We start from the raw sequence: 8040 nt of genomic DNA, 5'->3' as shown, positions 1-8040 counted from the left end.
TGTTGACTTTTTGTTACAACCAATGGTCATCAATATGACATCATTTGTCAAGGACACAACGGCCTTTATCAACAAACTGGGCACCATCACCTTTGATATTACTAACATGCTTTTGGTTATGCTGGATGTCTCCAGTCTTTACACCAATATTCCACATGGTGAGGGACTGGAGGCAATCAGGGAACATCTCTCCAACTATTCGGAGTATGATGGTCCACCTACCGAATTAATCCTACTGTTGATTGAAGTTATTCTTCATAAAAAGTTTTTTAGGTTTGAACGTGACTTCTACCTCCAACTTACAGGGACAGCCATGGGTTCCAACATGGCACCTGCTTATGCTAACCTATTCATGGACAGTTATGAACAACTACATATCCTAAATGATGCACCGTTTGCGGTAAACATTGTCCACTATACCCGCTACATTGACAATATCTTTTTGATATGGGGAGGCAATGAGGATGAACTAGCACAATTCATTTCATACTTGAACACGATCCCATCTACCATACGTTTCACGGTGAACCATAGTTTGGACAGTATTTCATTTCTGGATACCGTGGTCTATAAAAAAGGTGGATTACCTGCAACTAAAATCTTTCAGAAACCTACAGATAAAAACACCCTGCTCTGTGCTACGAGCCGTCACCCTGGGCCTCTCAAACGGGGACTACCCTATTCCCAGTTGCTGAGGTTTAAGCGCATCACTAGCGATCCAGATCTAGTAGAGGGTGCTTTATGCCAAATGGCCGATAGGTTTCTTGACAGGGGATATACTAGATCTGAAATTGATATAGCCCTCACTAAAGCTAGGGGCGTGGATAGGAATTCTCTCCTCACACCACACATTGCGGAAATTAAGACCAGCCGCATTAACATCAGTAGTACTTTTACCACCGCTTCTAATGTGATCAAACGGAGTATTAGAAAGAACTGGAACATCCGGAGCACTGACCCCAAAATAGGCGATTTCTGTCAGGGAGCACCTAGGATGTGCTATCGTCGGGGTAGAAACCTGAGGGACTATCTAGTGGAGGCTGATCCTTTTAACAAATATGCACCTACTACAACATGGTTACATAAAAACCTGGTGTATATAAATGTCATGGTTGTATTAACTGTGGCTTTTTACAGACTGGCCAATCTTATGCCCATCCACACACTGGTAAAACAATACACATCAAAACACCCATGAACTGTTTGACAAGGTTCGTCGTGTATTTCATCAGGTGTCCGTGTGGGCTTTATTACATAGGCAAGACTAGTGAAAAAGAAAAATGTGAACAAGCGCTAAAGACTAAAACACCAGTGTGACAAGTATACATAGGCAAGACTAGCCGTATGTTGAAAGAACGCATGGCTGTTCATAGATTTACTATCAGGAAAGCAGTGTTGGACTCAAGCACAGTGGAGGATTACAAATTGCTCCCGGTCGCAAGACATTCCAAACAAGAAAAACACAGTCTGTCGACATTAAGGTGTATGCCCATCTTACAAGCCGATACTTCATCTCGAGGAGGTGATCGCAATAAACTTTTGCTGCAATTGGAGGCTAAGATGATCCATGACCTTAAAACCATGTCACCGTTTGGTCTTAACGAGGACTTCAGACTTGGATGCTTTATTTAATAATGTTATCATTGCTCTATTTAATAATGGCTGTATTTTATAATGTCATTATTGCTACATGCTATTTCCAGTGTTCCCCTCCCCACCCCTCCTCCCCCCACTGTTATGATCATGATGCTGGATGATTAGCCCTCCTCCTTTCTGCCTTTTTGCTCATTTCAGTTTCCCTGACTTGTGGCATTTTTTTTTGGCACTGTCCTCATTATGAACCTGCACGGTTTTGACCCAGATGCATCTCTGACATGTTACTTATCTCTAACCATGTCTTCCTATCCCTGCTTCCCACCACCCTCCTTCCCCCTTTCCCCCTTCCCCCTGTTGCCATTCCCCCCCCTTCCCCCCCCACACACCCCCCCTTTCACCTTCTCCCTGCTGTCCCTTTGCCCAGCTGGTATGTATGCACTTTAGTGGTGTTTGTGGCATCTTTATTGTATACATGTGATTCTGCCTGCAGCCTCTACTTCCATGTGCTCTGTAGCTGCTGTCACGGAGCGCTCTGGCCCGCCCCCCTCCCTTCACTGCTTATTCCTCCCTCCTTCCTGTTGCCTGTCATTGCGAGGCAACCCAGAACTTGAGCACCACACATGCGCAGTAGAGCCCGTTCCTGTGGCTGAGGGGGGTTTCCCATAGTTTTCCTAGTTACCCATGATGCTCCTTACTGCAGTGAACACATGAGATAGACGCCAGGTGATGACATCATCTGTTCCTCACCGGAGGAAGTTGCAGTTACACAGGTGTGTGCAATTTTGTTTTTAATTAAGGTAGTTAGTTATGGGTATATTTTGGTGGTTATGGTCTATCTGTGGTAAGCACTCCCTTGATAAAGGTCCTGTTTTTATGCATCCGTTGTGCTTGGATTTTTTTCTTTAAATTCGCCTTGATATCATCAAATCTCTTCCGACAATTCGTGCGGTCCCTGACATGATTCCCACACGCAGACACAGATAATCTTATTTGATCCCACATTTCTGTTTTGGAGGCTGAACTTGTCCGCCCTTGAAATACATACAAACTATATGCCGTTACTAATTAATAGAAAGACGAACATGTTACAAAACTGCTACCTGTTCCAAGAGATACCAAACATGCTGGTTTAGGTTGAATATGTGTAGCACATGAGCATTTACGTGGAAACATACAAATCTAAGGAAGCTTGCATGATTATTGTATGAACTTTGGCAAACTTTTTTGACTGATTGTTATGGTCGTTATAAAGCATGAAGGATTATGTGTGTAACAATTAACTTTAATTGATAGATATTAGAGATTAATAGTTCAATATTAACACGTCACATGAGATAGGATAAAATATCTTTGAACAATCAATGCAAAAATTGACTTAGCTACTAAATGCCCATGCAGAGAGTCATAGTGCTCCAAAATCCTTGTGACAAGAACTCTGTTTTCCTCATCATTGAAATGAGGATTACGTGGCTGCTCCACACGTTTCTTCCGACCACGTGCAGTCACAGAGCTTGGCTGCTGCTGACTGGACTCTCCTTCTTCCAATGGAAGAGACTCCAAAAGCGAGCCACCACCAACCACCCCACCACCAGGCACCCCAGCAGCACCAGCAACAGACACCCCAGCAGCACCAGCAACAGACACCCCAGCAGCACCAGCAACAGACACCCCAGCAGCACCAGCAACAGACACCCCAGCAGCACCAGCAACAGACACCCCAGCAGCACCAGCAACAGAGCCACCACCAGCACTCGCACTCACAGCAACACCACTCGCACTCCCAGCAACACCAGTCGCACTCGCAGCAACAGCACTCCCCTGAATCCTACGTTCACTCAGACGCGTACTCACACGACTACCAGTACCACTCACACCAGCACCACTCCTCCCACGCCTTTCGGCCATACCTATAGCACTCACAAAGAACAGAAAAGAAATTTAAACACAATCGCACTGAACACTTACAAACTGAAAACAAGACAAAGATATTAACAAAACAACACAGGACAAACCTATCACAATACACAGCAACTCTCTCTGTCAATATGAAATATGCAAATCGCCCAGCTCTGTGTGTGTCTCTCTCTCTCTCTCTCCCAACAGCACAGATAATGAATAAAAATACACGCTGCCTTTAAATGGGCCGCTCAATCAAAAACATGCTTGCTTCGGCAGATTCAGCAAGAAGTTTCATTGGCGAACCTAACACCACCTCGCCATGCATGCCGATACACCTGTGTGTGATCGGCAAATCATCGCCAGAGTGGGAATAAATGTTTTCGGCTTGATTCGGAAGGGATTCGGCACTTATTGCATACGGCGAGGGAAAATCGGCAACATCATGCCGATAAGGAACACTTGGCGAGAGGACTTTTTCGGCGCTTACTGCATAGAGCCCCTAGAGAGAGATGTTGATTTGTCTAAAGATCTAATCTCCTGCCTTCTGGACTCTATTTTATATATATTAGAGTATAATTATTTTTCATTTGAAGAAAGTTTTTATTTGCAAGTCTGTGGAATGGCGATGGGGCCAGGTTCGCACCGAGTTATGCGAACATTTTTATGGGTACGTAGGAAGAGGACCATTTATGGTCCAACAACCCATATGGTGTGGGCCTGGTGCTCTGGTGTCATTTCATAGACGACGTAGTTTTCATTTGGGATGGCACAGAGCAGGATCTAGGCAAATGTATTGAATACATTCATTTTAATAATTTGAATTTAAGGTTCACAGCAGTTCAAGATAGGCTGTCGGTTAATTTTTTGACCTCACCATCTACATTGAGGATGACTAGAGCCACACGAAGACATATCATAAAGATTTGGATGCTAATAATTATCTTTTAGCAATAAGTCATCATGATCTGAAATGGATACAAAACATCCCGCTAGGACAGTTTTTACATATTAAATGGAACTGTTCTAAAAGTGAGGTTTATCATAAGCAAGCGGAAGAGCTGAGTGATTGGATCCTGAATAGAAAGTATAATAAAAGTAATATCGAGACAGCGTTTAAGAAGGTTGATTCAATAGAAAGGGAGGATATGATTGTAACTAAGAGTATATATATACACACACACACACACACAAACAGCACTGACTAGAAGCACCTGAGGAAGTGAGACATCTTCACGAAACGCGTAGGGTGATCCAGCTAATGAGCGTTGAGTTTGGGAATCACCGGTGGCCATCTTGGGAGTGAGAGCCCCAAGGGGAGGTGCTGAGGTGCAGGAGATTGGCGAGGAGAGCGCAGTGAGCGCAGACAGTTGAGTGAGACAGTGAAACGCAGTCTAGGTGTGCACAGCTGGACCCTAGAGGTCCATGATGTGATTCTTATAGACCTGACCATGTTGTACAGTATGTGTTTGCAATAGTAAGCACTTGTTCATTATTTTTATCTCGTTCTATGTTTGTGGAATAAATTGTGTACGCTATGAGAGTTGCCTCTATGTGCTCTTCTATTTTTAGTTGATTAATATATTAGTTGATATCATTTAAAGGAGAAATAATTCCTGCACTGAAGAACTTGCAATCAGAAGGACAGAGAGACAGACTTGTGTGGGTTACAGTATCTATTAAACTTTGATATTGCTGATTATAGTGCTATTGCATGGAAACTCACATTGACTTGAGTACAGTAGGAGATCCAATGCAATAGTTCTCAAACTCAGTTTAGTAAGTAAAAGCCAGCACATCTACAATAAGTTCCCTCATTCTTGTTTAGGCCATACTAAAATCAATTTGAAAATCAAAGCATTCAAATGGATGAGGTCTAGTTACCAAAACAGGATAAGCTGAAATCTATGAGGGCACTGAGAGCTAAAATTAGACTGCATTCCAAAGGGTGAGACCTACTCCAACTGATAGAACCTTAACTAGTCACTATGGCAGTATTGCCCTTATGTTAACTTTTCTTGGATGTCATATTAGCCCTATTAGCCACTTTTGGCTAGTAGGACTTATGTCCAGTACTGTAGAGGGGGTATTAGGTTTGATGGGGGGATGGGTTGTTGGGTGCCCCCAGGAGGGTGGTTAGCCACCCAGGGGGTTAACGAGGCCAGTTACAACCTCTCTGACATACAATGTGTAGTAAGGTAGTTAGGGTATTTGAATTAACCACTTGGCTACCTTAGTAACCATAAAGGTATGCATAAGGCATGCCCCTATGGATTCAAATGGGTTAATGACTAATTTTTATGGGAAATACAGATGCTTCCTAAGCATATAGCTAACATGAGGCAGCGTTACTGGCAGCTAAAGCCAGGGTGTCTTATCCCAACATTAGCTGGCTAATACCGTGTTAGCCATATGCAAAGGAGGGCCCATTGTCGTTGCATATATTTAGCTTTGTGGATCTCCGTTAAACTTAGGGAAGCTAACCTCCGTTACCTATTTAGGTAACGTCACGTTACTTGCCCTGATTTAACGGAGCTTTGTGAATCTACCCCTAGGTGAACCATATTAATGCAGGTTTTAGAATCTATTTGTAACTGTGTTTCCCCCACCCAATTGCAGATAGGGGCCATTACATGGTGTATGGTGCATAAACCTGCAGGCAACAGGAGGGCTGAGTAATCCGCCGATGGTATTGGGGACACAGGAACAGGCTTCTGGGGTTCATGCCCCGCATATCTCCTTAGCAGTGCAACGCCTCCATCTGCCGTAGACTCCAGGAACTGAAGGCGATCTTCCATTGTAGAACTTATTACCTCTTCCCCTCTTCCCCCCAGTAAGGTCACACACCAGGCAGGAGGTATACACTGGCGACACACTTTATTCGAGCTCGGCTAGTCCCACGAATTCGGGTATACCCGGGTGTATTGAGGTTTGTGACTGTTTTCTGCCCGAGTGCATTGAGGTATTTTCCAGGCAGGGATTGAAGCATTTTATTCCCGCTGGCTGCAATACTGCACAGTATATATATATATACTGCATTACAATTCATGAATTTATGCCATCTGGTAGACACGCGAAGCATTGCAGCCTATTAAATCCTAATCATTATCATTTAACAGATCAGCCGCCCGTCAGCCAGGCATGAACCCAGGCTGGGAAGGCAAACGCAACGGGGCTTGTCAGAGGTGAGGAGCGGCGCATTCCAGGTATCTGCCAGGTACATACTGGGTATTTGCTCGAATAAAGTGTGTCGGTGCAGTATTGCAAACAGAAACGGGTTTATTACTATACTCAGTAATAACAGGAACAAGGCAGGGATCTGCCTAATACAGTCTCTCAGGATTCACCGGATGATGGTCCCTGGACCGTCACTACAGACCAAGGGCACCCGCAGCTGTCCTAGCTCTTCCCCACCTTCCTAGCAGAGGCAGAGGTATGGTCCACATTCACTCTCCCCCGGAGGGAAGAGTGCATGGGAAGGCCCCAATCTCAGGCTTCGAGTTATGTGACTTGCCTTCCTCAGAGGGGAAGGAAGCACTAACTTTAGAGCGATCCTGCCCTTAAGTACTGCCAGGAGGCGGGCACCCCATTGTCCCAGCTACAACAGGATGTACCACCCACTGCTGTCACCCAAGTGCAGTACCATAGGAAGGGGAAAACCCCATACCAACTACTGGCAACCTGATAGTACCAGGGTTTACTGCCAGCCCTAGGGCAGAAAAGTAGCCATACCCAGCCATGGCTACATATTTATAGAAATAAAATACACAGTAGAAAAAAAAATCAGTGAACAGGGGAAAAAACTGGTGAAAGTAATGTACTGTGTAGTAGTGTTAGGGAAATCTTGATAAAAACAAAATAATAACGATGCACCAGGAGCCTCCCCTTTAAAGATCTACGGCCACTTCCCAAACTCCCAAATTAAATGTGCAACCTTATGCTCATGCAGTTTTTTTCTGTCTATCATAGGTTGTATTTTTTTCTTTTATCCTACTGCTTTATCTCTGATTAGGCTGCAGTCTCCAGCTGGGCACTTAAAACAGGTACAGTACTCTTCATTTTCTGTTGATTACACTTTTTAGTGACCTTTTCTTCTATTTTCTCCTTGATAAATGTAACAGTAATTTATTGCTCTTATAAAGGAATCTAGCTAACTGATTTTGGCTAATTTTGGGCCTTTGGGCATCAATCAAATGTGATACAAATCACTCCCATCTTACAGTATGTTGTTCTTTGAGAGGATTTTCATCTAGCAGCTGATGGTGGTATATGCAAGCCTTCCCCAAAAAGTTGCAGCAGGTAAAAAGGCCACAGCAGTTGCGTCTGCCTGTCATGTGAATGAGTCTGCACACAAGACACATGACAATGCACCCCGGGGGTGGCAGATTTTTCCTCAGTGCAGGAAAAAAGGATGATACCGTTTCTGTTACTGCTACAGAATCCATAGCTTTTTTTACCAGGGAGTCTCTCTCCATTTCCTCTGCACAAAAGTATAAAACATGCCTCAAAACATTGTTTTCCTTTGACATATCAGGTTCAGAGAAGTAA

This window comes from Ascaphus truei, chromosome 3 (assembly GCF_040206685.1).
Source record: "Ascaphus truei isolate aAscTru1 chromosome 3, aAscTru1.hap1, whole genome shotgun sequence".
NCBI classification, from domain to species: Eukaryota; Metazoa; Chordata; class Amphibia; order Anura; family Ascaphidae; genus Ascaphus; species Ascaphus truei.
Note: the sequence above shows the minus strand (reverse complement) of the source record.